General features: G+C 34.4%; 1 protein-coding gene across 1 annotated transcript in view; it reads left to right on the top strand.

Annotated features, from left to right (window-relative positions):
• Window positions 1-13,465: 13,465 nt before the first annotated feature.
• LOC132921850 (cation-independent mannose-6-phosphate receptor) overlaps window positions 13,466-17,181 on the top strand; it is a 35,217-nt gene continuing 31,501 nt past the window's right edge. Inside the window, exon 1 of the mRNA XM_060985077.1 lies at window positions 13,466-13,651. The gene's annotated coding sequence lies outside the window, so the exon portion shown is untranslated. The remainder of the gene's footprint in view (window positions 13,652-17,181) is intronic.

The raw sequence follows: 17,181 nt of genomic DNA, 5'->3' as shown, positions 1-17,181 counted from the left end.
CATACATTTATTTTTATTTCTAAAACTTAAAAAAAATAAAAGTATTTTACAGATACTGACTAGAACCTAACAACTTCTTAACTAATTCATAGACTGTAATTGAGAAATGAGAATAACAAAATAAGAAAACAAATAATACTTGAAAACCTGACATGGTCCATAGCCATACATTTTACTGACATTCAATTATTATTAGTATTATTACCTACTAATCTTCTTATTTGTTTACAATTTACATGTAAGGCAAGGACTTTTGATATTAAAGTTCAAGCACCTCACTTAATAAATTATTATTGCATATGTGTACTTGTAATTTGTGGGTGTTTTAGATTTGGTCTAATTACTCTAATTCAGAAATATGAAATCCTGATACTAAAATTTTCAATCTAAAAATTAATTATAAACGTCTGTTTGTTGCTATTCTTTAGTGTATAGACAATAACGTTGTAAAGAACGTAGAGAATTTCATAATTTGCAATTTTTAAGTATTTTAATTGTACTTACAATTGTAATTACATAGGCATAATGTAATTAGTTGTAAACACTAATAGAAACTATAAATAATAATCTAATTAAAAAAAAATTTGCTATAAAACATTTTTAGGAATCTAGCTCCCCCCCTAACTTAAATACTTATTATACCTATGATTTGAAATAATTATTTTATGTGGTTGTAGCCATACTTTTTGATGTCTACGTCTACATCGCATTAAAATCCACGTGAGATCAATGACAGCTGAAAATCAGCTTCTTGGATTAGCTCTTTTTATTCACGAGGACAAACCAGTAAATCTAGATGAAGTTGTATTAAGAAAAATGGACTTTATTCTATATAACTATTTTATTAATTTTTATTTGTTTGACTACAGATATAAATACAATTTTAAAATTATTTTGTTTTTAAAATGTTAAAAAATACTCAATAATATGATAATATACAATATTATAATTTTATTCCAAGTTTTCCCCTTCCCCTCAAAAAAATATATGTGGAACGACCTTGTATATATATGTGTGTGTAACTATAGTTATTTTAGCTTTGTTTAATATATTCAATCTTTTTATTTAGCTTCAATACTATTATCTATTTGAGGCTTTTTCGTGATGGTCGACCAGGCCACTTCTGTTTTCCGCCGTCGTGGTGCTCGTAAAACTTCGACTAAAACAAATGATAGTAATAAAACTAACGATGATTTAGAATCGGGACTGCTTTGTCCTTATCAATTAATATTTTTAATAGAAAGTACATTGAATAATACCAAGTACATAGACGTTTATAAAGGTGCAGTAGAAGATTTGCACAATACTGAAGACCAAGCCTGCAATGTGGTCTTTATAGATTATAACCAAATTGTCAAATCGTTAGATAACAGTTGTGTCGAGCAAGACGAACCATATCGGTTACTACACGATAGAGCTAAAAGGTATTTGCACAATAACAGTAGGCTATCTACTAAGCTGATGGTACTACTCGTCCGTCAATCGGTAATCATTAATCTGGAATCAATGCGCAAAAAGTGGAATTTTGACACTGAACCGTATACGTTTCAACCCGCTGTAGTAAATATAATTTTAACCAATTTCATCAATTTGGAATTCATAACTGAATTTATTGCCACTAAAATAAAAGTTGACGCATTAGTAAAATTGAGCTGTGGGGAAATTGCTCAGACCCGGGAAAAATTCGTTTCGAGGGCGTCCAGGGCCAAACAGTCTACTATAGAAAAAGTCGTCCAAACGTTTTGGCAGGATTTTCATAACGAGTTGAACACGGCCGATGGGGCGTCCGCGTTTAAAAACGTCATGGTCTATGATTTCAAGTCGAAATACAACTCCAATTACGAGCCACCAAACGTTGACAAAATGCTCATTATGGCCAAAAAATACGTGATGCGCGAAATGTACAAAGTACTCGGGTTCGTCTACAACGTGAGAACCGAATACGAAAATTACTCGCGTAACGATAACCCCGTGTACGCTTTACCCGTAAACGACGATGATTTAACGCTGCAGTACTACGAATCGTACACCAAATACTTGAAAGAGTATCCAGAAGACGCGATTGGATTGCCAATAATTTTGGACGCCATATTAAAAGTTGCGATTGCCTGCCCAGTACAACCCGAAGAGGAATGGGTCGACTCTTTTTTCGACGCGTTAAGAAACGAGGACGATGACGGCTGTATGGTATATCCGGTCTGCTTGCAGTATGGAAACGAATGTGCCCTAGTCGCGAAGAAGTTCAAATTGCGTCACACAGATTATTTTGATTCCACCGTGAACGTGTTGAACGTTAGGTGGAGAAAATCGCTGTGGGGTGCGCGTCCATTGCCATCATTGGACACCGAGGCTGAGCACCAACGCGTCATTGCAGACGTCAAACGGCAATGTGAAGGTGACGGTCATAACGATGTCGACGTGCAACTTTGCGTACTAGCTTTGAATCGATTACGGAGCAACTTGGACGTGTACAGGGGCGAACCCATCGGTTTACCTGGATTGGAGCAGACGACTGTCAAGTTCAAACCAGAATTTATTGAACCGGCCGGCTGTGCGACAATGGTACAAATGTTGCAGAAAGAGTCGGAAAACTATAAAAAAATGAGTCACGCATATTTTGTACCAGAAGACGTGGTTGTGGTAGGATTTTACGACTGTCAAAAAGTCCTACAAACGCGCAAATCCTCGTTTGAATTTAGCGTGCCCCAACGACCTGTTTACGCCTATGACTATTTTAATTTGTATTACGGCAAAAGGACGCCAAAATGTTTTTACGCAATGGACACGTCGGACCTGTCTTTGACATACACAGAAGAAATGGAAGAGATACGTTTTAAGGATGACAATTTCTTGACGATCACAAAACGGAAATGGAGATTTGAACCCAGTACAATTAGTTTGGTGTATAAATCTAGACACTACGAAATCGTCAAACATGTACCGGACGACGTTCGACACAGAGGCGACGACGACGACGACGATGACGACGACGACGATTACGCTAAAGACGACGAAGATTGGCTTAGGGTGTACAACAATGACGCAGGTTTTGAGTACTATTTAGATAAATCTCGAGACAACGTCATCAGGTGTATCGTCAGAACGACGAGTGCGGGTGGTGGGGGCGTGTGCACCGTGGAGATGATTTCGGCAAACAATGCCGGCTACGGCATACTACAGCGGTCCAGCAAACGGCGGAGCAACGACGATGGCGCCAAAGTTAACGCAGCGGAAATGGAAGTGTACCGGCTTTACGGAAACGGGCGGGTGGTCGTCGAATACGCGGACCGAACAAGGGTCACGTACTGGACGAGTGGAAAAATCAAGCGGCCGTCGCGGTCTAATCGATCTCCGACCACGGAATCGTCAAAGAGTAGCACCGGTAGACCCAAGAGCTCCAACATCAGCGATCAGAGCGGTGAAAGCGTTCGCGCTAAAATCGACACCTCCAAGAGCGTCAGAGCGAAGAAGAGTCAGGCCCGGAAGAACAACCGAAGCGTAGTCGGGATGGGCAAAAGCCCGTCGAGAATGAAACGAAAAAAGTCGACCGTCTCGCCGTCTAGCACCAGCGCCAACATCAAAAACATCGAAGTCCAGGCGCGGACCAGGCGCCACGCTAACTACGTGGAACAGTTCTCGAAAGACGGCGCCACCAGGACCGTGGAGTTTGCGGACGGCACGAGCATCACGGGCGCGACGAACGTCCGTCGATCGTCGACAGTCGTCCCGCCGTACGAGTACGTTCATCCCGCGTATCGGACGGTGACCGAAGACCGGGACAGAACGTTCCACGTGGACGGGGTCTGTACGATGTCCCGCGGTTTAGCTGGCGGCCCGACCGGGCTGCGGTTGAACGACCGGTCGGTGCGGATTGACGCCACTACCGACGCGGTGTACGTGTACGGGTTGGACGGCAACGGCGACAGGCTGATCGCCACTTTCGGTTGGAACGGTTCCGAATTTCTGTTCGAAAAACGCGTGAACGCTTCCCGCGTCGTGACGGTGCCGCGGAAGCACCGACCCGGCGGAGACCTCGTACAAGGGACCACCGGTACGGCGACAGTTACGGCCGAAGAGGCGGCGTCCGCGTCCGAGTGTTTCGTGGTTAGTCGAGGCATGTCAGGATTCAGGACGCTGGACGGCCGCCGATACGAGCAGTTTGTCGACGGCGTGCGCGGTCGCCGGCACACGGTCGTGCGCGAAGGCTCGCGTGTCAGGACCGTCACCGTTTATGCGGCGGACCACGACGATGTGGAAAAGTCGCGGGTGACCGATCCACCGGCTGCGATTGGCGGACGTTACGGATGGCTAAGACCGTTTTCTGACGGGACCGCTGTCACCGACGATGAACTCGTTCCAACCGCACTACAGTTGGTGTCCCGATCGTTCCGCAAGGTGAACGTCGATTACGGTCCGATCGTTAGCGCTCTGGCGCAGCGAGACACAAGTTATTCGGTTGCATCGGCCTCGGTGGACGTTCAGCCATTGAAACTGCGCGTCCGCGCGTACGTCCCGGACGTGAATGCGTTAATGAAGATGTACGCAGTCCGAAATCTGAGGAATCGCGAGTCGTTGTCGTCGCGGCACGTTTCGGCCGTGGAGCACGACGGCAGATTGACCGCGAAATTGTCCTGCCTAAGACAAGAAGGACGTAATGCGCGCGAGGCGCGGTCGCTGATGAGACACGGCCGATTCATTCCGTTCTTCTGCGCCGACGAATTTGAGCCTTTGAAAATGCATTTAAACGGTAATACGGCAACGATTTGTGATATTTTACCGAGTTTGAAAAATATCGGATTAATTGCTAATAATAGAAAATGGTAATTTATTGCTAGAATATTTGAGTTATGAAAAATTAGAAAACTTAGAAGTGTCTATTATTGATTCGTCATATAATTTAATAACATATTTTTCAAACGGGATGCACTGTAGTCTGTAATTAACTAATAATAAGATACGGGAGAATATAGTCACTGTTTCAAGTTTCAATTACAATAGGTTAACTTTATTTTTTGGCTTATTAATTTATCAAATGTTTTTTTCCTATCATAGAGATTAAATTAATTTTTTTTACTGATAGCCGATAGATATAATTAAACATTTAAAATTTTCGATTTTTTCTTTTTTAATATATCGATAAAAATGTTTTCGCTTTGTCATAAAACTTGAAAATTTAATATAACGTTGCTCATAAATCTGGAGTGCACACGAGTCTCGGTCACATTTTAATATTTTTAAAAATCGGTCAAAAATATGCCGAAAAAGAAGATTTATTAAAAGAAAAAAATGTAGAGTAATTAACAATCAAAAATCAAAAGGATTATGTTAAACATTTATAACTTAAAAGTATATGAAACAAACCACATAAAATATTATTCTTTTTTTTTAATTTTTTTATTTTAATTAAATGTATCATCCGATTGTACTGTCACTTAAAATGCATGTCCGGCCGAGCCCCGCCGTGTGCATGTCTATGATTGTACAATTATCGTTTATTTATATTCTATGCAAAATATATGATGATGGGATGTACCGAATATACAATGTTCGTATTGACTGTGCGCATGAGCAGACCTCGTGATGCACTTCAACAATTCGCGTACGGAACAGGTATACGTATAGTGTATACAATACGTATCTGTCACCGCCGATAAAGAAATCTACAGATTATATAATACAAATGAAATCATTATAATAAACTAACGATTACTACATAGTATACGTATAAAATATGGCACGCGGTTAACAATCGTTATTGACGTTTGGAATCTAACGACTCACTTGTGTTATATTCGGTGGTGATACGCAAGTCGTAATAATAGTTATGATTATTATTTTATTGGTCACACATAAGTACTTAGTACCTACATTAATAGAACGGTGGTGATGTCCATTTGAAGCCATTTGGATTTCCGCGTCTTTTTGATTGACCTATGTATGGATTACCGCGACGCTATCACGGTGACTATCGCTATCGCAGCATGTGGACCACGACTCGGACCCAATAGTGCGATAACTACGTTAGCGACGGTGTGTTGGTGGCAAAGACGGTACAGGGCGAGTTGCTTGGAATAAAAATGTCAGCAGTGTCGACTCACATGCTATTTTCGGGTACGGTGCAGGCGGCGACCGAATACAGACAGCATTACCGGCTGGACGACAATTACACAGTATCAGGCCCTGTGCAGCACCTGTCCGCAGGGCGCAGACTAACTGTACCTCTTTAACGTCTTCCAATCCCGACAACAAGGTCCTGTCCGCAGTAATTTACACATGCTTTCACAGTCGACGCAAACTATATACATCCGTTCATCGTACCCGAACGTTAAGGTGAAAACGCACGTACAAATGTACAATTAAATGTGCTAGTGGCAAGTTTCAGAAAAGGAGAAAAATATATATAAATATAATTTATATTGATTCGAACAAAATATCACCGGTAATTCACAATAATATGTCAGTTTTGCATTATCAAAAACTAAATATACGTATTTTTAAGATAGAAGCATACTCGCAAAGCCTCTATAAACGTTGTAGCGTGCATAAGGGACCGTCGTACTCTCATTTTATATCATACAAATGTCGAAAATCTTAATATTAAGCACCTAAGTACGCTAAAACCACTTTTTGGAAAAAAAACTCGTAGGCAAGTATTTGGGGTGAAGGAATTATTTTTCGACTCTGATACTTTACACGCATCGTTAAACGGGTTTCCGAAACAGTTTGCGCCCAAAAAAACACGAAATATTTCAGATTTTTATTTTATATTTCGTTCCCCTCTTTTATACTTAACTTAACCATACCGATCGGAAGTTTGTCGACAACGATCGCCGCTGACTGCTGTATACCGCTATATACCAAATAGTTTGAATAGCACCATGGTGGGAGAAAATTCGTCCAGCAGTCCTATTCCGCGTCAGTAACGATGTGCGGTTTATGGTCGGATTTTCTTGGGCCGGAGTATATATGATTATAATATACTTAGGCGTTCGGACGGGGGTGTCAGAATGGGCAGCTGCCCCTCTTTTTTAAAATTCAACATTCGTCTTGGTGTGTAATTTGCATTGCCATTACATATTATATTATACCGGTCGTCTGATCAGGACGACTGCGACACACGGAGAAAATGCTGCAATAGCCAATAAGTAAACTACTAATGTCGGTATAACTCTATAGTCAACTACGCACGTTATTCGGCCACCCAAAGACTCTGGCGGCACGGTGGATAGCTGTAAAATCGCGGTTAAATACGCCGCCCGATGCAGCTCGTCGCTCGACTACATCAGTATACCTAATATTACGGCACTAGTGGCACGTTACGACGCCGGCGGAAATTTTTCACAGGTCAGCGTTACCACGGTGGTCAACGGAAATCCCAATCAAATTACTCGCTGGTGAGGCAAGCACCTGATTCATATGTATAATTTATATTCAGCATTCCGAGCGCATGCCATCATGCCGATGCTGGTGCACATTAATGCGCCCCGTTTAGTCTGTGACACGATGTCAGTGATGTACTTATAATACTTATGTCACCATATATATATATATCGTCACCACAGCCACAGTCAGGTATTATATATATATACATAATACATATATATATGGATCTCGTTCGGTACCGTGTCGTGCCACCGCAACTGGACGTCGTCACTGCAGCACTCAAAGACATGCGACCATTAGTTGTGAGTCCGCGTAATCACACGATATTTGATTTATTTTTATTTTTTTACTTTTACAATATCTTGGTGAGACGTCTCCGACACCGACATTGTATTTGTGTACGATCGCAAAATACCATTTGCGATTTGGATCGGCTTCTTTATCGGTCGCCGTATTATTTTTATGCGTCCCCGATTGCGTTCCGCCGTTCGTCAGTCTCTGCCCATGTCGTTTTTATATTGACGTGCGTCGAGTGTGCCACCACTTCACGGCAACGTACTCGGTGGTAAACGCTTCAGCGCGTTTTTAATATTTTTATCATTGTTGTCCGGCTTCTTCGCCGGTTGTTCCGTCGCCGCACGCCGACTTCTCTATACCGTTTGTCGTTACCTTTGTACGTGCAATGCAGTACACACCGTACACGCAGTTCCGTTCTAACTATATACCGTTATATAATATGACGTTTCGCGTCCATCAAGCAGTCAGCCGTATTGTTCCGTAACGATTAATTGTCGAGCTCTCGTAAATTAGTAACAATAATTGCCATTAATAACTGCTATTGGTGTCGTTACGGCTGCATCGTTGTCCACTCCGGTACCTCTAGCCACCGTGTCGCCGTCGCCGCCGAGCCGCGCGATTGTAAAGGCGGGTGTCGTTCGGCTGGCCGCCATGCAGAGTGGGTCTAACGCGTCAACGACAGATTTGTTATCGTCTTGTGTATCATTTTTGTATCATTTTTTAATATGTAGATTAAGTGCTTCGCCGCCTTCCGGAACACGGCCAAAAAAATTAAAAACCACGACTGAACAAGTCGAATCATGTTAGACGGCGGTCGCACGAATAATATAGACACCGAATTCGGTCGCCTATTATAGTAAGCGATTGGCTGTTATGAACTATAACAACTGTTATAATAACAGTCATTGTTATTGCGCTATCTTGTGGTTGGATTACACCATAAACGTTTGACGCCTTGTACACATTGAGACGCAACCGAGTACACGACGTTTCTTATCCCTAGCCGTCTGAAAAATAGTCACCCAACTTTACACTTGTATATTTTTAATTTTTTATCACCCGTAAAAAAAATATTTTGTTATTATTAATTAAATATTTTAATAGTTTATTGTACTTCGCTAACACAGATTGATAATTCTCCAAATTAAAAAAAATATATATTATATACATTTATGTTTGGTAATGTTAAAGAGTAAAGACTAATAAAATGTTAATTAAAACCGTCATAAAAATTCTTCCAAATAAAATTTTATTAGATTGTGACATGGACAAATATTAATAATTATTTATATTTCTTTTAGTTTTTAATTGTATTTGACATTTTTATATGATTATTGTACTTTATAAATAGATTGTTATAAAAATAATATAGCATATGATAGCGTCCGTATTGGAAACCGTTGCATATAGAAATTATGTAGTTTAAATCAGAAGTGTGTTTACACCTGTAAGGGTGGTGGGGTTAATTTTTAAACAAACAACTTGAATGACCAAAAATATACATCGCATAAGAAATTGAATCTTTCTAAAAAAATTGGGGGGGGGGGGGTATCCCCCAGTATCATCCCCCTTTTAGCACACCACTGGCATATACTTAGTTGGAAATAATTAGAATTCGAAAATAATTTTCAATGTATTTTATATTTAACTCGTAAAATTATTCTTAATGTTTTATTCAATTGAATGAAATAATTATTCAACTACACAACTCGATATTATCGAAGTCCGAAAAATACTGCAATTTATGGAAAAAGTTCCATTCCAAGTCCGATAAATTGAATTCCTGGTACAATCTGGCACTAACCCTGAAATATCAATAATGACCAATTTCATATATATATATATAGACTATCTCGGATTTTCCTATATACAATTTAAATATATTATACATATCCACATTCTTTAATTTCTTCTTTCTAGTCAAACAACGCGCGGTGTCGTGTTCCCAATCCCAATACGGTTTTTGTATACGCGCGATAATCATACTTTATGGCACTTGGATGACGCACGCCCTACGCCATACGCCATACTTCGTCAACTCAGCTAGACTAACCATAATAATCTTTTGAGTAGTACTCGTGCTCTTAACTTTTATTTTAAAACAGTTTTAAACAATATTTTCAATTTTGAATAACAGATTTAGCACGACTTTATAATATAGTAAGCGCAAAAAGAATACAATGATATAAACATATCGCGATTTGAAGCGGCGAGTTTTGGTAAAATGCGACGGAACCACGATAGCGTGACGCGACCCTTAAAGTTAAAGTAGTTTAAAAAAATAAATTATTGTATTAAAAATGTTTTATAATCATATTAATAATAATATTATAATATATTATGTTATTAAAGTTAAATAGAATAATATTAGATAGGTAATACCGGAAACATCATAATCTAATCTATCACAAATATTTATATTAATTATTTTAAATCTAGGTGGTAATGAAATATTTAATAAAAATAATAATAATCAAATATCAATACATACATAACATCGTCGTTGTTGATCTGAAATTAAATGTAATAAAATTATAATGTATAAATTAAAATAAAATATTATTAATTGAAGCTAAACTTTTTACAAAATTATATCTATCAATTTGGTTGTCGTTTTATAATTCTATTTTTTTATTTATAAATTATATATTCGTTTTTTGTTGAGTTATCTCATTTACCAAATTTAAATAGAACTTATGAATTTTTCAATGTTTAGTTTTAAATATACTGAAAAATATTAAATATATGCTCTGACCGATGCAAAGTAAACTTGTTAAAATGTTAACCAATTCAAATATTTTTACATTTTTGAAATCGGACAATTAGAAGTACCTTAATTTTTGTCAGTCCTGTAGGTCTTTTTGATGAAAAATGTACGGGGTTTGCAGGGGCCTTAAATAGATTTGTCATAGCTTAATAGTTTTAAATATACAGATTCACAAAATATTAACTTCATTATTCAAAGCAATTGATGTTCTTACTTGAATTTATTTAAGAAAATTTATAAAAATAAAAATATTCGGATGTGCACTACTAAGGTTTCTTGAAAAATATAAATGAAATGATTTACATGCATTGGTAATCCTTTCTAAAACAATTGAGTTCAAGCCCACTACAAAAATTGTGGAAAAGTCGAAAATATACATTTCAATGTCAGGGTTTTTCTTCTACTAAAATGTACCTAACAAAGTATACATCGTATCATATAATCATTTCTAACAATCATAAAACTATACTTATAAAGATAAAATAAAATAAATGATAGTAACATACTAACATGCGTAGGTATTGACCACGGTCTTAGAAGATCTTTCTTAGAAGACCGTGGTATTGACTATTGAAATAAAGCTTTATATAATTGATAATTTTGTTATTGTTGTTACTCGTTAGACGTATACATCGGCTAGTCAACTATCCACTTAGACGCATCTAAAATTACGCATTCTGATAAAATTCGCTGTTTGGTAAGCTATTATACAATTTTAATTTTTATTAATTTTATAAATTATTATTATTAACAATAGTTTCACTAGTTTGAGTTAGTGTTAGTCTATTTTATACACTTATACCCTGCAGAAGTTGACTATTAAGATCTACCAGATCTACCAACTACAATTTAGTTTTTTGTTACCCTAATATAAACTAGAAGAGTTACAATAGTTACAGAGTTACATATTACTAACTTATAGCCTATAATAAGTATGAAAATAATTATAAAACATTTCATATATTTATATTATATTAAAGTTTAAATTTTTTTGTTTAAAATTAATATTTTACATAAATAAATATTTACGAGTAATAACATTTAACAATTAACTTTATTACTATAAAATACATATTTCATGATGACTGTTTATTATGATTAAAAATAATAATTGATTAAAACCATGTTAAATACTTTTATTTCAAATATTATATTCTTTGATAGCATTATTTAAAAAAAATACCTATTGGTTTATGTCATATACTCATCATATTATGGTACCTATATTATATGCCTAATATATTTATGAAAAAAACTATCATTTACATTTTTAAATATCCTCCATATTCGATTTCCTATACGATTTTCAACAATCTCTACAAATTAATTTTATTTATTTTCATTAGTCATGACTAGGGTTCGGATTCTCATAAGTTGTAGCACTAAAAATGTTACTTTTTAGCTCTTAAATATGCGCTATAAATAGCACAAAAAATATGCATTTAACTTGAAAAAATTATAAATTTAAGGGGGCTGGAGCGTGATTCATTTTCGGTCGAAAACATAGCTCACGACTTCAATCACTACGCCCAATATAATGTTCTGATATTAATTTTGAAAACAGATTTGAATTTGTCACTAAATTATCTATGCTTTGACAATTTCATTTTTATGATTTTTTTTTTTTTATACTTAGAAATTTACTAACAAAAAGAGTAAAAATAGATCATATTCATAATTTAAATTTAAATACATTGATATAGAATATGAAAAATGTACGACAGTAAAAGCATAGTAAATTTAGAGGAGAATCCAAATCTACTTTCAAAATTGAATTCGGTACATCCTACTGAGCGTAGTGATTGAAGTCACTGGCGGTAAATTTTGAAAAAAAAAATGTAATTTTATAAAGTAATATACTATGGTTGACGCGTGCATGCGCGTAGGTAAAATGGAAGACGTACATATCCCGTCACTATGATGCCCATATACAACGTAATCGGTATTTACCGGGAATCGTACACAACTAATTAGTTAGAAAATTTTTGGGCTCATAGACGTCAGGGACTGTGTGGACTGGTTGAATTATAAACTGTTAAAAAAAAATGTTAAATTACTTAAATATATTTGTAAAAGTTTACTTAAAATTAAATTATATTTACCTTGGAAATTACACTGAATTATTAAATGTTTTCTTACATCTTCGAAAATATGTGAAAATAGACCCAAAAATAACACTATAAACAGTATAAACCCTAAATTAACAAAATAGCAATAAAAACCATAAATATGCTAAAAAAAAAAATAGCAAAATTAAATTTTGTGTATGACATCGGAAAAGTGTGAAACATATTTATATCTTACTTTGGGTGTTCTAGGATGAACCAAGAAAAATATGCATTTGCTAGAACTTCCGAGCCCTAGTCATGACTTTAAAAACAAAAGAAACTGAAAAAAATACGTTACATTACTTACATTGAACAAATAAGATCACAGATTATATTATTATTATTATTATTATTATTACCTATTACATTATATTGGTTATACAACATTATTATCTGCATTATTATTGTGGTAAATAATGTGCAAAGAGTCTTAGTCTCTTATACACAAGAATACAAATTCATATTATTCATTACAACCACTTACATAATTAATACATCATAAACATAATATAATATAGTAGTACTTCGATACTATCGATTTATAGTAAATTTGCAGATTATAGATAGTCTGTAGAATCATTATATGCTTTGCCGTGATTTTATAAATTGTTATTATTTAACCAAAGAGTCATGCGCGAATGCGTGACATGTATTTTGAGAATACAATATGCAAGTACTGCGTATGAGTATAATGTATATGTTAGATTTGACTCGTAAAAAATATGCAACAAGAGGAGATAAGCCAGAACCATGCCTGGTTCACCTTTAACCACGCCACACAGTCACTGTTAGTTTAGCTGAAATCGATTTAGATTGGTGCTGAGTAGTGAGTGGTGAAATATAGCGCATGCACCGTCTATAGTTAGTCATAAAAGTAAAAAATAAAATAATATAAAATGCTCATTGTATCCCTGTATATATGAGTGTATAAAATAAATTATGTTACGTTCTTCCTGTGAAACGTAATACCTATGTATATTATGTATTATGCTATTATTTCATAACACGAAATATATACGCATAAGATAAATGTCGTATATACCGTGAGAATTAGCGGCTACGTGACAAATCAGCAATAGCGTTCAGACTACACTTAGTAAGTAATAAACCATTTTTACCAATGTAATGTAGTATTATACTATATATAGCGTGTTATAGTCAGTGTAGGCATAAAAATAAATATGAGTTATTTTATTTTTTACTTTTTATTATTTATTATAAATCCTTTTATACTAGTATATTTATTATGCATATTATGATATATAGATAAGTAAGTTGGTAAGAATACCTAAAGAAGATGCCTATAATATATTATACATTACGAATATTGATATTAGGTACCTGTTTGGTTATTTATCGATACACATTTGTTCATATTGTGGACTGTATAATTAATAATTATTGTAAAATTGTATTTAAATTAATAACTAATAATATGTTTTATTAATTAAAAATATTGCTAAATATATTGACGGTGACCAAATAAGTAAAAGCTAACTTGCTAACTTGTATACTCATAAATAAATAATTATGATCTAATTATAATACTTAATAGGTACGTTTAATAATATTGCCTTGCCTTCCTTATCGTTTGGTCGCTTGGTCTATTAGTATCGTTTGATATCCGATATTGTTCACCTAGCTAATAGTAAGTACCTATAGAGTATAGGTAATACCATTGACTATATTTTATTATATATTATTTATAAATTTATAATTAATGGTTATGTCTTGTGTCACATAGCTATAATATTATCATGTTTTTGAAAGTCAAAAACAATATTTACCTGTGAGTAACTTTATGTACAAGGAAATAATAAACGAAATTTATATTTTGATTGGAGTTAAAAATAAAAAATAATAAAACAAATGAATAAAAAATAAATACTAAATAAAACAGGGCATATTATAACGTCAACACCCAATACTGCGCAAATTATACCTTTTATTATCTATGATTTATGCTAGTCAGCGAATGTCTATAATCTGTATAATATGAATCTGTTTTTCGATGAACACATGTATTATATAGGTTTACATCCACTTAGAGTTGCATTATCAGGATTATTATTAACAAAAATCGTTATTTTCATTTAAAGTATTTTTTTATATTTTCTAGGGATATCATAGCTGATAGTTATGACTTAGAATAGTTAAAAATAATATAATATATACTATTGAGATACCTATCTCATTCACTATTCAGGTCTTAGAATATTAAAAAGGTCTAGCGTGATTTTTACAGTATCCCGGGGGGCCAGTAATCAGTACGCGTCTATATACCAATTCTCATCATATATGATAAAGTCCTTGCTTGTCTTCTATAATTTCTGAGTATTTTGATACATAAAAATCGAATTCAGAGGGAGCAGTTTATGAGCTATAACTTATAAGTATTTAAATTTTAGATGCGCGGAGTGGAGTGGTACGAGGTTATCCCGCAAAATGTTTGTCCACTACTTCGCTTATTATAGTCGATCACTAGCGTTAGTGCCAGTGCCGAACTTCCACCTAGCAGCTAGCTTGGCCAAGTACCAAATAAAAGGCCCTTCTTTAGTACCTGTATTGAGGCCCAGAGACCCTTAAGTTCGGAGCACTGGCTGGTGTATTATTTTTTACTGTTTTCGTCCTACATATATATTAGTATATTTATCAATAGGTACTACTATTGTATTCTTATGGTTATTTCCATTTTATAAAAAATTGATTATCTTTCTTTTAAATCTTTAAAACAAAAAAATACAGTTGTATATATTAATGTGTAGGTACTTATTGATAATAAGGATATAAATTGTCGGCTGTATGTAAGCTGCGACAAATAAAAAATTAACATTATACAATCTGCGACAATTTACTTTATATAATATATAATATAAATAATATATAGTTAATATAATGTACATACCGATACGATAACTGCATATAAGTAAAGGTAACATACATGTATAATATATACGTATGTGTTATTATGTTCATAATAATATGGATAATGATGAATAATAATGGATCATTTAATTAATATGTTATGTTGGAGGCAAATTTGTAAGGAAAATCCAAATTTATTTTTAAGTGTTAACGCAATCTACTAAATATTGGCTCTTTCACAAGTACAAGATTATCACAAGTTATTAGGTTTGTGCTATCGTGTAATATCGTATTTAAAATGGAACTTACAAAAATATTTAGCCAAAATAGCAAACAATTATTGGTGATGCTAAACAATTTTAAATTTAAATTTAAATATGATTCCAAAATGAGTGGTTATTCAACATGGATTTGCTCAAAAAAAACATGCAAAGTCAAATTTGTCTTAAACAACAAGGATATTATTCTACAAGAAAAATCATTTTTGGTACATAATCTGCTGAGTATATTATATTAAATACCTACTATATAACTATATAAATAGGTATCTTGATAACAAGATCCTACTACCAATACCACATTTACGATTGTAAAATATAAACTGTATTTTATATTCTCAGATTATTATAATTATTTATATACTCATATATATAATATTATATAACTGTATAATAATATAATAACTAAACATTATTCAAATATTCAATTGTTGTTTCTGTCATAAAAATTAGTTCGTAACTTTATCTGTATTCTGTAGACCCATAAGTGGTGGCGGCCTACTGACGAGTCACGTACATACAATATTAAATATTCCCATATAGGCGACAGGCATTCCTAATCTTAAATTAATAAACTATGCAGTGCACAAATGAGTAAATGACCAATTTTAAAATAGTATCGACCGTGTAATAGTTTTCTCGTCACCTCGATAGTCAGTTATCAATCAGCATTGGACATTGGTAGCAATGTAGACTGTAATAGAGATTAGAGACATTTTCACGGTTTAAGATAGAATATTCTATCTAGAATATTACTATAGCGTAACAAACAAATAAAAATTACACAGCTAGAATAACTGAAGAAAGCAATAAAAAAGCAAAAAAAGCATTTATATTAAAAAAAGCAAAAAAAAGCAAAAATAAATTCGTTTATTTCGAATCAGATTAACGTGAAACGAATTATGTATAAAAATTAGATTTTTATCTTAAATATATAAAAAGAAGCATTTGCTTTAAAATCCGAGCCCTAGTCATGAGTAATATCATAATACGGTACAGAAGACAAAACGCTCATATTTGACTGTTTAGTAAAAAGAAGTTAGAGGAACCGAGCAATAACATTGATCAGAAATTCAGAACCCCTTACTACTTAAGTACTTTACTACTTAGTTAAAGCAGTAACTACTTAGGTACTGTTACCAGTGTTATTGTGAGTACTGTTACTGGTATTATTCACTATATAAAAATAAAATAGTGAATGCAGAACATGATTATTGATTATTATAAATAATATAAATATAAACAATATGTTGATAATATGAGTATGACCACGAGAATACAATTTTAGATTAGGACTGCGCAACAACCAATAAGTCATGCGTCTACTCAATACTAATATTATCAAATATCAACTTTACGTCAATACGTCATTAATTCATTATAATATGGATAATCAATGGTAATATTATTTATGTACGTTACGCGCCTACCGAAAGATCTGACTATCTAAACGTTATGACCATACTATACCATGTTGTTTATA

This window comes from Rhopalosiphum padi, chromosome 2 (assembly GCF_020882245.1).
Source record: "Rhopalosiphum padi isolate XX-2018 chromosome 2, ASM2088224v1, whole genome shotgun sequence".
NCBI classification, from domain to species: Eukaryota; Metazoa; Arthropoda; class Insecta; order Hemiptera; family Aphididae; genus Rhopalosiphum; species Rhopalosiphum padi.
This window is presented reverse-complemented; position numbering and strand designations above follow the sequence as displayed.